This window comes from Schistocerca serialis, chromosome 5, assembly GCF_023864345.2.
Source record: "Schistocerca serialis cubense isolate TAMUIC-IGC-003099 chromosome 5, iqSchSeri2.2, whole genome shotgun sequence".
In the NCBI taxonomy this organism is placed as follows: domain Eukaryota; kingdom Metazoa; phylum Arthropoda; class Insecta; order Orthoptera; family Acrididae; genus Schistocerca; species Schistocerca serialis.
In genome coordinates, this window is record NC_064642.1 from 204,872,066 (window position 1) to 204,885,887 (window position 13,822).

Sequence of the window (13,822 nt, forward strand, 5' to 3'; positions counted from 1 at the left end):
GTCAGCTATGATTACTGTCAGCAACTTCAACGTGATGAATGGGCATGTTTTTGGCCTGTAATTTCTGGAATTGCAGCTGTATCCTTCTGTATTTAATACATTTTCCAGTTGTTAGCCATTCACGGATATTTCCTTTCTTCAGCATTAAGTTAAAGGGTTAGCCCATTTTCACTTGTAGACTGGATGGGTACTTGAGCCAGAAATCATGCAGTTGGATCATAAAGCACCTGGAAACCATCGGTTCAGCTAAGTCATCAGAAGTTATGCATTATTCAACATCAAGAGGGGTGTTTCCATGGGGGCCTCACTGTCCCCACTGCTGTTCATCATTGCCTTGATCCCAATGTCAATCATCTAACAGAAAACAAATCTGGACTACCAAACAGTGAAAAATTGTCAGAATATATCCTTCCTGCTGTACATAGGTGAACTGAAGCTCTACAGAAAATCTGAAATTAAAATCTAGTCTCTGATGAATACAGTCTGAATCTTCTGCCATAACATCAGCATTGAATTTGGCTTGGGTAAAAGAAAAGATCAAAATCTCTTAAAGTGAAGGCATCAAAATGCCAAATGGACAAGCCATCAAGTGACACCAGCCAGAAGACTGCAAATGCCTATACATTCAGGAGTTGTGTAAGGTCAAGCATAGGCATCTAGAAAGTATGGTCTGGAAAGAGTAAACTCAAGAGGTTGGAAAAAGTTTGAAAAGCAAGCTGAATAGCAGCAATATCATCAAGGTAACCAATTCAGTACCTGGCTCATATGTCAGATATACTGCAGGTGCTGTTACTTGGACACAAGTAGAGTTAGATATTATGGACAGGAAAACAAGAATACTCATGAAAATTCACCATTCACTTGATCCTTGCAGTGACCTCAGCAGCCTATAGTTGCCCAGAAAAGCAGATGCTGAAGAACTGTGCAGGTGAAGCAGATGGGAAGAAGAGAACCATGTGTGGCAGACTGTGTGAAAGATAGCAAGAATCAGCTGTGATTGAAGTCAGTGACAAAAGGCTTCTCAAAGTAAAGCAAATAAAGAATCATTACTGGAAAGCTGTGCTCTAGTGCTTAACAGTCTGTGCAGTAAAGCTTAGCATGGGCAGTTTTTGGAGAAGATCAAAGACAAAAAATGGATAAAGAAAAGATCTGGTCTTGGCTGATCAACAGATTCTGGATTTTTTTTTTTTTTTTTTTTTTTTTTTTTTTTGCTGCTCAGGAACAAGCCATCAGAACTAACATTATCAAAGTCATAATCAAGAAATCAGCAAAAGAATGACGTTTTGTGGCAGAGAGTTCTCCATAGCAATGCTTCATTGCAGAGAGTGGTCCATGGTGATGTGTTGTAGAGGAAGCAGTTTACCATATCTTGTGCTGTTGCAAGAGGATCACTCAGACTGATCACAAGCAGAGACCACAATGTTGTGGCATGAATTATCTATGGGAACTTACACAAAAATTATCACCTGCTAGTGGTGGGAAACTGGTGGGATCACAAGCCAGAAAAAGTTGTCAAAAACAAATATACCAAATTACTATGGAGCCTCAGACAAATCGAATGCTGGAACATGAACACCAGACATCACAACAATGGAGTAAAAGAAAGTGTGGATCATTGACATTGCCCTTCTAGATGATTGCAGAATCGGTGAGAAACAACTTTTAAAACTTTCCAGACACAAAGACTTGAAAATCAAACTGCAGCAACTTTGGTGTGAAACAGGGAAAATGATGTCGTTGGTTCTTGGCACATTAGTAATAGTGCCAAAAGATCTTAGTCGGCATTTGAAAACGATTTGCATTGATAAAATATTATAAAATATTCATCTGCCAAAAATTACTGGATATAAGTTCTGCCTATTTGCAGACTGTTTTTTCATTTAGACCCAAACACATTGCAGCACTTTCGAGCCACCTTCATTGGGTTTTCTGTATTTAAATCTATAAAATTTGAAATGAATTAATGATTAATTTGCGAGAATTTAGCATAAATTGTTTTTTGTTTATTATTGTCATTACCTTAATTTTACATTTTAAGATTATACAGAACCCTCTGTACCTTCTTGTGTACTGGTAGCTTGTTGTCTGCAACTATGTTATGGCATTCATGAATTGTCCACTGATACATCACACAATCCTATATGTTTAGGAAGTGTCGTACTAGTGCTAAAATATGAAATGAAGTGTGGTGATCTCATTAGTCATGTTTACTGTTGTAATAGGATGAACAGTAAAAGGAACAAACTGTAGAATAAGAACGGCAGGGCGCTTTTGGTAAATGAAATAATTTTCAAAAGTATACTGCTGATGTGTCCAAAACACAAGGTTCATTACAATATCTACTTCAAATTCTGGGAAGCTGTGGGAGAGATGGGAAAACAAAGAAATGGATCATGGAACAGCTTCCAGGAAAAGGTTATAATGAAAATGTAATGGAGATGTCCAGGCAATGTAGCTAGGGGAATGGGTGACAGATGAACAAGGGAAGTTCTTTGCAAGTTTCCAAGAGATAGGAAAAGACAGAGATACCCTTTAGAAACCTGGTACATGAAATTAGAAAACAACTGTGTATGAACAAGGTAATCAAATGTAGACTAGATAAAGCTGTTAAACAACCTTAATGTATTGGGAGTGTGCCACATTATGGAGGAAGATGACACTAATCAAATCTTTACTTCTAGATTTCATCATAGAACAAGGGAGATTTGAATAATGACAACACTTTAAAATCTTTGAGGATCTTGTAAAATAACTATGCTAAAAAGATAAGGGAGTCATTTATATACTTCTGGTGAGACAAATCAGTGAGATTAGCGCTTGTTTAGCAAAAATGCTGCATAAACAATGATCAAAGGTGAAATACTCACTTTTGTTTTAGATCTGCACTTGATAACTACTAGAGTCTGGGCTACATTCTTGGCTGGCCACACAGGTATAAAAGAACTCAATACACTAATGACTATTTAGAATGAATGAAAGCTGTTCTACCCAGGAGGAAGGAAAAAAATATGTACACATACATATGAATACTTATCTGAGAGAAAATTATACAGTTAAAGAATAAATATTTTTGAACCATGTAAAGAAAGGATTTCTTCTGGAACAATGTGAATGTTTCACTGGCTCAATTCAAGATATTGTGATTTATTAACTGCCATTGTAATTATGTTAGGAAGAATATCTGTTCGTTTGTCCAATGTTTCTGGGGAGGAAACTTCGTTTGCAAATATTCTGCAACAGAATCTTGTGGCACAGCTTGTGATTCTTACTTTTTTTTACTACTGCTCCTTTGCAATGCCAAGGAAAGTCTTGTGCTGCTGCACACCAGATTCAGAAACAGACTACTTCGGGATTGTGGAAAGACAGTCTTGAATCTTTGGGCATTAGGAGCTGTTTGACAACTAAAGAATGTAAGTCAGTATGCTCAACATCTATGCATGTTAATGTATGTAAACTGTAGTTGTGGGACTTTAGTAACTGTAGTACCTCCCTTCGTATAGGTAGCAAACTTTGAATATATTATTACAGACAGAAATGTGACGTAATTAAGGTTTTTAAATAGTTGGTATGTTGTAGCTCATTGTTTACCACTAGTTAATCTTGTTGTCTCACAGGTTTATGACACTAAACTCTTAAAAGCAGCATTATTACTTAAAAAAACCTAATAATACTTCAACTCATTGACATATGTATACTGTGCAGTTGCTTTATAATAATTACTGCATATGGAGCCATACGTTAACAGTATTAAAAAAAAGCTGGAAAATCCAAGAAGCATCTGTCTCTATGAAGATGGATGGCTGCTCACCGAATGGAAGAGGCATTGGTCAGTAGGTGGGGATACAGAAAAGGATAAAACCTGCTTTCGGACAAAGTATGCACATCCGCACACGCAAAAAACATGAACCTCCCACCCCCAAATCACTACCACTCAAAAAAGTCCTACCTGCCCACTTACTTACCTATCTTGCCACTCAGCACAATATTTTAAATGTAGACTACTCTAGTCTGTGTTACACAGCAACTACATTATTGAAAGTGGAAAAAAAAGCTCATAATAACAGACTCTTTTGCTGTCCAACCTTCCACAATATGTTTTCAGGTGCCTTTTTCAAATTGCTTTTGACACATTCCTTTTATAAATCCGGGGATAAATTAGTCATTGAGAGCAAAAATGTAGGAGTCTGCACAAGTAGCATTTGCAATCAACATTTAAGTGAAATGATGCGGCAGTACGTATGCAGAAGTAATTCCTCCTAGACCTGAGTAAAAGTGACAGAGGTCTGAATGTGGACAATTTTTGTTAACAGAATTATTCAATAATATACTGCAGTGTTGAAGGTCCTGAAAGATGGATAATTATTGAGCAATATTTAATATGGTGTGTTTACATATTTCTCGGGCATAAAGTTGTTTAGATTCTTTAAGGGAGAATTTTTGTCTCGTACCTCAATTGAAATAAGATACATTTACAAATCAGTAAAAGAATTCATATTGTTTCGGTTTCTCTGAGGAAACTATCATCTCACCTTATTCTTTAGAGTTTATTAAAACACTGGTAATCAACAAAAACCTTGGTGTTTAATGCTACTTAGCAGTTCAGAAGTTTTCACAATACCTTCCAGAGTTAACTGGTCATCCAGTGATTCATTCTTTTAAAGAAAGATGAGAAACATAAATAATCCTCATTGTATTTTAACTATGTCTGCTGACTTATTCAACAGTGCCATGTGCAAAACTTATTACTGGATTGACAGTGGGAGTAGTAGTTCCAAAGACTTCCTAGTTTATGTTCACTGTTGTACAGCCTAGTATTCCACCATCAATACTTGCTCTTAATAAATCTCGTTAGGGGAACGAATACATTGTTTCTTTTGCCTGAAGCACATTTCCATTTGAAACATGTTTTTCTCTTTGATTAATACTTTTATCTAAAGTTGTTGTTGGTGGTGGTGGTGGTGGTGGTGGTGGTGGTGGTGGTGGTGATGGTGGTTGTGGTTGTCTTCAGTCCAAAGACTGGTTTGATGCAGCCTCACGCTACTGTCTTGTGCTTGCTTCTTCATCTTTGAATAACTACTGCAACTTATATCCTAATGAATCTGATAACTGTATTCCTCTGTTGGTCTCTGTATATGATGTTGTTGTTGTTGTTGTTGTTGTTGTTGTTGTGGTCTTCAGCCCTGAGACTGGTTTGATGCAGCTCTCCATGCTACCCTATCCTGTGCAAGCTTCTTCATCTCCGAGTACTTACTGCAACCCACATCCTTCTGAATCTGCGTAGTGTATTCATCTCTTGGTCTCCCTCTACGATTTTTACCCTCCACGCTGCCCTCCAATGCTAAATTTGTGATCCCTTGATGCCTCAGAACATGTCCTACTAACTGGTCCCTTCTTTTTGTCAAGTTGTGCCACAAACTCCTCTTCTCCCCAATTCTATTCAGTACCTCCTCATTAGTTATGTGATCTACCCATCTAATCTTCAGCATTATTCTGTAGCACCAAATTTCGAAAGCTTCTATTCTCTTCTTGTCCAAACTATTTATTGTCCATGTTTCACTTCCATACATGGCTACACTCCATACAAATACTTTCAGAAATGACTTCCTGACACTTAAATCTATACTCGATGTTAACAAATTTATCTTCTTCAGAAACGCTTTCCTTGCCATTGCCAGTCTACATTTTATATCTTCTCTACTTCGACCATCATCAGTTATTTTGCTCCCCAAATAGCAAAACTCCTTTACTACTTTAAGTGTCTCATTTCCTAATCTAATTCCCTCAGCATCACTCGACTTAATTCGACTACATCACAGTATCCTCGTTTTGCTTTTGTTGATGTTCATCTTATATCCTCCTTTCAAGACACTGTCCATTCCGTTCAACTGCTCTTCCAAGTCCTTTGTTGTCTCTGATAGAATTACAATGTCATCAGCGAACCTCAAAGTTTTTATTTCTTCTACATGGATTTTAATACCTACTCCGAATTTTTCTTTTATTTCCTTTACTGCTTGCTCAATATACAGATTGAATAACATCGGGGAGAGGCTACAACCCTGTCTCACTCTCTTCCCAACCACTGCTTCCCTTTCATGCCCGTCGACTATTATTACTGCCATCTGGTTCCTGTACAAATTGTAAACAGCCTTTCGCTCCCTGTATTTTACTCCTGCCACCTTTGGAATTTGAAAGAGAGTATTCCAGTCAACCTTGTCAAAAGCTTTCTCTAAGTCTACAAATGCTAGAAATGTCGGTTTGCCTTTCCTTAATCTTTCTTCTAAGATACGTCATAAGGTCAGTATTGCCTCACGTGTTCCAATATTTCTACGGAATCCAAACTGATCTTCCCCGAGGTCGGCTTCTACCAGTTTTTCCATTCGTCTGTAAAGAATTCGCATTAGTATTTTGCAGCTGTGACTTATTAAACTGATAGTTCGGTAATTTTCACATCTGTCAACACCTGCTTTCTTTGGAATTGGAATTATTGTATTCTTCTTGAAGTCTGAGGGAATTTCGCCTGTCTCATACATCTTTCTCACCAGATGGTAGAGTTTTGTCAGGACTGTCTCTCCCAAGGCTGTCAGTAGTTCCAATGGAATGTTGTCTACTCCCGGGGCCTTGTTTCGACTCAGGTCTTTCAGTGCTCTGTCAAACTCTTCATGCAGTATTGTATCTCCCATTTCATCTTCTTCTACATCCTCTTCCATTTCCATAATATTGTCCTCAAGTACATCGCCCTTGTATAGACCCTCTATATACTCCTTCTACCTTCCTGCTTTCCCTTCTTTGCTTAGAACTGGGTTTCCATCTGAGCTCTTGATATTCGTACAAGTGGTTCTCTTTTCTCCAAAGATATCTTTAATTTTCCTGTAGGCAGTATCTATCTTACCCCTAGTGAGATAAGCCTCTACATCCTTACATTTGTCCTCTAGCCATCCCTTCTTAGCCATTCTGCACTTCCTGTCGATCTCATTTTTGAGACTTCTGTATTCCTTTTTGCCTGCTTTACTTGCTGCATTTTTGTATTTTTTCCTTTCGTCAATTAAGTTGAATATTTCTTCTGTTACCCAAGGAGTTCTACTAGCCCTTGTCTTTTTACCTACTTGTTCCTCTGCTGCCTTCACTACTTCATCCCTCAGAGCTACCTATTCTTCTTCTACTGTACTTCTTTCCCCCATTCCTGTCAATTGTTCCCTTATGCTCTCCCTGAAACTCTGTACAACCTCTGTTGTAGTCAGTTTATCCAGGACCCATCTCCTTAAATTCCCACTTTTTTGCAGTTTCTTCAGTTTTAATCTACAGTTCATAACCAACAGATTGTGGTCAGAGTCCACGTCTGCCCCTGGAAATATCGTACAATTTAAAACCTGGTTCCTAAATCTGTCCTACCATTATATAATCTATCTGATACCTTCTAGTATCTCCAGGATTCTTCCATGTATATGATTCATGGAGTTAATATATTCCAACCCATTGTGCCATAACAAATATGCACAGATGATTCGCAATTTCCTTGTTCAATATGTTCAATACAAAACAACAGTCTGTAACATGGATTTTCAGCTTTTGTATCAGTTACCAGTGGCCCCTCACCAAATTCCACAATTTCATTCTTGTTAAATCTGATTTTTGGCTGCTGCTCCCCATAACAATATTTTTCTCAAACCATGTGCATATAATGTATCCTCCACTTGACAATGTTCCTGTACCCCATTTACTAATGCACTTAACTCGAGTGGTCCAATACCACCTGTTGTACTGGGTGAAATAACTCATTAGTACAGTGTCAGGTTCTTAACTTTACTCCTGTAGGAGGCAGAGGTCATACTGTAACACATACAAAGTATTTGATCACTTGATTATGAACAAGACGAAATTTGTAGCTCTTGATATAACATATTTCCACTGGAATATGAGTATTTATTACTGTTACTGAGCATTAATGTATCACATGATACAGAAAAAGATACTAGTCTCCTCTCACTGAGTGCAATTGACAATAAAAATTTATGCCGAGTTTTGCCTAATACAACTACTGCACTGCAAACTCAGTAGAGAGACAATGTTGTTATCTTCAGTGATTGCAGAGTGACTCAGTGATGCTGTGCTCATACATAAGCAAGTGTACTGATGGGGTGGTGTATGGAAACTTTTCTAGGCATGTCTATGATGACTCCACTCATTTGTCACTGCATCTGGCAACAACTAAGCTTGGTTGTGGCTTCATTGTGAGATACCAATCTGGCCTTGGCATCTCGCTCTTTGGATGACACCTCATCTTTAGTGTAGACAACTGAATTACCTCCTATCTGAACAAGAATTTTGAACTTCTCCAGTGCTTTAAATAATGGAATCTATCCCTTATATAAAGTAATATGTTTTGATGCAGCACTATAAGCAAGTCAAACATTATCAAAATTAGTAGCCACTTAAAACTTGATGTCTAGGTTCTTGACTTTCTCTGAACAAATTGAACATCCTTGCATTGTATTAAGCCTTATAATGACCTTTCTGCTGACAATAATAGCTCTCAACATTCTTCTTACTTGACAACTTTTGCCGTGATTGCATTGTGAACACTGACTTACATGTTTTGTTTCTGTGCTCTCTGACAAATGTTAGCCTTCTTGCAGTAATCTTGTTATTAAGGCAGCAAAAGTTAGCCTGCTTTTGTTACAGTAGTACCAAGCCACAGCAAGTGCACCATATTTCCATCTACAACTTTGTCAGTCTCAGCCATATCTGCCAATGGTTCTGGTTCAGTGCACATAGGATGAAGGGACTGATGTCCTCGCATTTTGATCCCTTTAACTCCCAACAACCAACCAACCCAGTGGTTGAGCATGATCTGCAAGAGACTATTGTAATACTTCAACCTTACTAATATGTTGCACAGTATTTATCACTGAGTGATATTTTTTAATGAAAGAACTTTTTATTTCTTATTGGTGATCAAGACTTATCATAAGTCAGTTCCATATACTATTTGCTCAAGCACATAACATAAGTTTGCAGCTGGTCAAATTGCATACCAGATAAAATAAAAAGCATTGTTTTTACAATTGCATGCCATAAGTTCTGTACATCTTTCCCTTCAACTGCCCATGCTTTACTTCCATCAACAACATCCAGCAATTTCTTCTGTGCAAAAGATACTTTCCATTTGATATTTTCATGAATGAAAATTACTTATGTGAAATTTCTGGATGCTGAAAAACTTCATTCGACACAGCTTTCACCTTTTTTTCACCTGACAGGTGAAAAACCTTCAATGCAATTGAACTCACTTCAGAGGCTACCCCTGTAACCCAATATGATTTACTGGGCCCCCAAACTGTTGGATGGACTGTAATGAAGTGAAAATAGCTTATATTAAGAATTTTATTTTTCCAGTAAATGGACACTTAAACACAAGACAGTGAACATACAAAAGTAGATAAAATGCTCTAAAATGCTGCGTACATCCATATTATCTTCAAAGATAATTGGTACATCAGAGTACATAACACTCAATTTATTATTTCCATGCAGACTCATTCTCACTACATACACATTTCTATGTCTCTATCTTCTATAGGTCCTGCATGATATTCCTGCCTAATCCTGTAAAAATAAAGGTGTCCTCCCATTCCTTTCCATTTTTGTTCTAGATTAAATAACCCCACATATGAAATATATATCTATTTTCATGTCTTGTACCTGTCTGTTGATTTGCTGTCAGCTACATAGTTACACATTATTTTTTCTGTCTGCCTTTTTTTAAAGTGAATTATCTTACCTCAAACTGCTGCTTCACAACTTTTAAGTTCTGTTGCTGCTGCAGTGGATTAATAATCTTTATTAGTTCTTCAGTTATCTGTGGGAAATTAATCTCCATAATCATTGTAAACTGCAGATGTCTGTATCTGTACTGTAGTTTTGATACTATTTCCACCAATAGTTTCTCAAATCTTGAAATTTTCCAGTCACATAACTTTTTTGGCTCATCCACTGTCATCTGACTGGTTGTGTCTCTTAAAGATTGTTATTTCTGTTTATTTAATTCACTGTAGTTTAAAATTGACTTTTGTTTCTCTTTCTGGATGTTGCTTCTTTTGTTTTGCCAAATCTGTACATAAGTTACTTCTGATGTCCTGGGCTACCGGATACTGATTTTACTAACATGTTTAGTGAAGAAAATTGTATCTCATTGAATGTATTTAACAATGAAAACAATCAATTATTGATAAAATTATGTAATTGGATAGATATAAAATCTTCTCACCAAGTGGCAGCAGAACACACACATAAGACTGTTGTGACTGGCAAGCTTTTGGAGCCAATGGCTCCTTCTTCAGGCAGAAGGGTTGAAGGGGAAGGAAGAAGGGTGATGGGAAAGGATTGGAGATGTCTAGGAAAGGGGGTCGATTTTGGGAAAGTCACCCAGAACTGCAGGTTAGGAGAGACTTACCGTACGGGATGAGAAAGAAAGACTGATTATTGGAGACTGCATTGGATGCGATTTGAAAACCTGGGAGCTTAAAGGTGTAAGACAGGGTAATATTCAAGACAGAGATTACTACTAAAACATAGTGCATGAGTTAATGAGAGTGAGTAAGCTAAGTGCGTTGTACATAACAGAGGTGGGAGGGGGCGGTGAAAAGTAGATGGGAAATACAATGAAAGATGTAGAAAACTAAAATGGAGTGAAGCAGAGTAGTTACAGTGAAGAAAAGCTGAGATGGAAGAAATTAATATAAATTAAGGCCAGGTGGGTGGCAAGAACCAAGGACATATTGTGCTAGTTCCCACCTGTGGTGTTCTGAGAAACTGGTGTCTGGCCTGCTTCACTCCATTTTAGTTTTCTACACCTTTCGTTGTCTTCCCTGTCTATTTTTCACTGCCCCCTCCCATCTCTGTTAAGTACAATGCACTTAGCTTCTTACTTGTATTAACTCGTGTATGATGTTTTAGTAGTAATCCCTGTCTTCCACCTTTAAGCTCTCAGGTTTTTAAGTTTTGTCTGATAAGTCCCCAACACTCAGTCTTTCCTTCACATTCCGTACAGTAAGTCTCCCCTGACCCGCAGTTCTGGGTGATTTTCCCAGAATCTACCCCTTTTCCTAGACCTCTCCAGTCCTTTACAGTCACCCTTCTTCCTTCCTCTTCAACCCTTCTGCATGAAGAAGGAGCCACTGGCTCTGAAAGCTTGTCATTCACAACAGTCTATTATGTGTGTTTTCTGCCGCCACTTGGTGAGTAGATTTTTTATCTATCCAATTAAATAATTGTATTTAAAAACAAAGATGATGTGACTTACCATACGAAAGCGCTGGCAGGTCAATAGATACACAAACAAACACATACATACACACAAAATTCAAGCTTTCGCAACCAATGGTTGCTTCGTCAGGAAAGAGGGAAGGAGAGGGAAAGATGAAAGGATGTGGGTTTTAAGGGAGATGGTAAGGAGTCATTCCAATCCCGGGAGCGGAAAGACTTACCTCAGGAGGAAAAAAGGACAGGTATACACTCTCGCGCGCACACACACACATATCCATCCACACATACACAGACACAAGCAGACATTTGTAAAGGCAAAGGGTTTGGGCAGAGATGTCAGTCGAGGCGGAAGTACACAGGCAAAGATGTTGTTGAAAGACAGGTGAGGTATGAGCGGCGGCAACTTGAAATTAGCGGAGGTTGAGGCCTGGCGGATAACGAGAAGAGAGGATATACTGAAGGGCAAGTTCCCATCTCCGGAGTTCTGACAGGTTGGTGTTAGTGGGAAGTATCCAGATAACCTGGACGGTGTAACACTGTGCCAAGATGTGCTGGCCGTGCACCAAGGCACGTTTAGCCACAGGGTGATCCTCATTACCAACAAACACTGTCTGCCTTTGTCCATTCATGCGAATGGACAGTTTGTTGCTGGTCATTCCCACATAGAAAGCTTCACAGTGTAGGCAGGTCAGTTGGTAAATCACCTGGGTGCTTTCACACGTGGCTCTGCCTTTGATCGTGTACACCTTCCGGGTTACAGGACTGGAGTAGGTGGTGGTGGGAGGGTGCATTGGACAGGTTTTACACCGGGGGCGGTTACACGGGTGGAGCCAGAGGGTAAGGAAGGTGGTTTGGGGATTTCATAGGGATGAACTAAGAGGTTACGAAGGTTAGGTGGACGGCGGAAAGACACTCTTGGTGGAGTGGGGAGGATGTCATGAAGGATGGATCTCATTTCAGGGCAGGATTTGAGGAAGTCGTATCCCTGCTGGAGAGCCACATTCAGAGTCTGATCCAGTCCGGGAAAGTATCCTGTCACAAGCCAAATGTCAGACAAGCCTGGGAAAATAAAATATGGGAGCGTAATCTGGTTAGGGCGAAGGCATGTTTGCAGAGGGAATGTAAATAACACTTAATGGGGTCGTTGTGGGGGTGTTGTGAGGGTGACATGGTATTAGAAGGTGGAAAGTGTAACATCAGGCCGAAATGAAAATGAAAAATATATATATGGGGAGAGATAAAGGTGAACCAGAAAGCAACTGGAGATCTGGTGTGAAAAAAGGCGAAAAAGTGTTGGTAAAAGCTGGGCTCTGTTGATCCTGTGGTGAACTTGGGTTGGTAGGCAACGATGTGCATAAAGGTTAGGTGGTTGTGTTGCCGCCAAAACAAGTTAACGGGTGGAGAAATTCGGGAAAATTTCGAAAAAACTACGTGTAAATGTATTAAAAGGAGTGGTTTTGTGGTGGCAGATTATGAGTATGAGGCTAACAATTGTCTGACGAAGAAATAATGATGTTCAAACCTGTGGGAAGCGGCTAAAAATGATCAATGATGTGGGAAAAATGGAAATGGAAATAAAGCGAAAGTTATTAGAACTAGCCGTAATGAAACTTCCTGGCAGATTAAAACTGTGTGCCCGACTGAGACTCGAACTCGGGACCTTTGCCTTTCGCGGGCAAGTGCTCTACCATCTGAGCTACCGAAGCACAACTCACGCCCGGTCCTCACAACTTTACTTCTGTCAGTATCTCGTCTCGAGTCTCGGTCGGGCACACAGTTTTAATCTGCCAGGAAGTTTCATATCAGTGCACACTCCTCTGCAGAGTGAAAATCTCATTCTGGAAACATCCCCCAGGCAGTGGCTAAGCCATGTCTCCGCAGTATCCTTTCTTTCAGGAGTGCTAGTTCTGCAAGGTTCACAGGAGAGCTTCTATAAAGTTTGGAAGGTAGGAGACGAGATACTGGCAGAAGTAAAGCTGTGAGGACCGGGCGTGAGCTGTGCTTCGGTGGCTCAGATGGCAAAGCACTTGCCCGCGAAAGGCAAAGGTCCCGAGTTCGAGTCTCAGTCAGGCACACAGTTTTAATCTGCCAGGAAGTTTCATATCAGCGCACACTCCACTGCAGAGTGAAAATCTCATTCTGGAAATAGCCGAAATGGTTGTTTAATAGGTGAAAGGAACTGTTTGTAAACTAGAAGCGGTGGATTTTATAGCAGCGGTAGTGTTGAAAGCGGAAAAAAAATTTTTTTGGTTATGGTTTGGAAGTGGGTTACGTATTATTGAGTGTATATAGGCGGGATAAAATTGTATAGTAGATTACGGTAAAAAGGAGAAGGTGAATACAAAGTGAACCTACTGGCAAAAACAGAAAGAGAAATTAAGACGACAGAAAAGATTTCGAAATGCAACAGTGACAATAACAAACGTAATTGCTGGGTTCAAATGAATGATATGAACATAATAGAGGGAAACATTCCACGCGAGAAAAATATATTTAAAAACAAAGATGATGTGACTTACCATACAAAAGTGCTGGCCTACACTGTGAAGCTTTCTATGTG

At 39.1% G+C, this 13,822-nt stretch overlaps 1 protein-coding gene across 1 annotated transcript in view; it reads left to right on the forward strand.

Moving 5' to 3' along the window:
• Nucleotides 1–13,822, forward strand: part of LOC126481456 (uncharacterized) — a 156,640-nt gene that overhangs the window by 97,455 nt on the left and 45,363 nt on the right. The gene's annotated exons all lie outside the window — the stretch shown is intronic.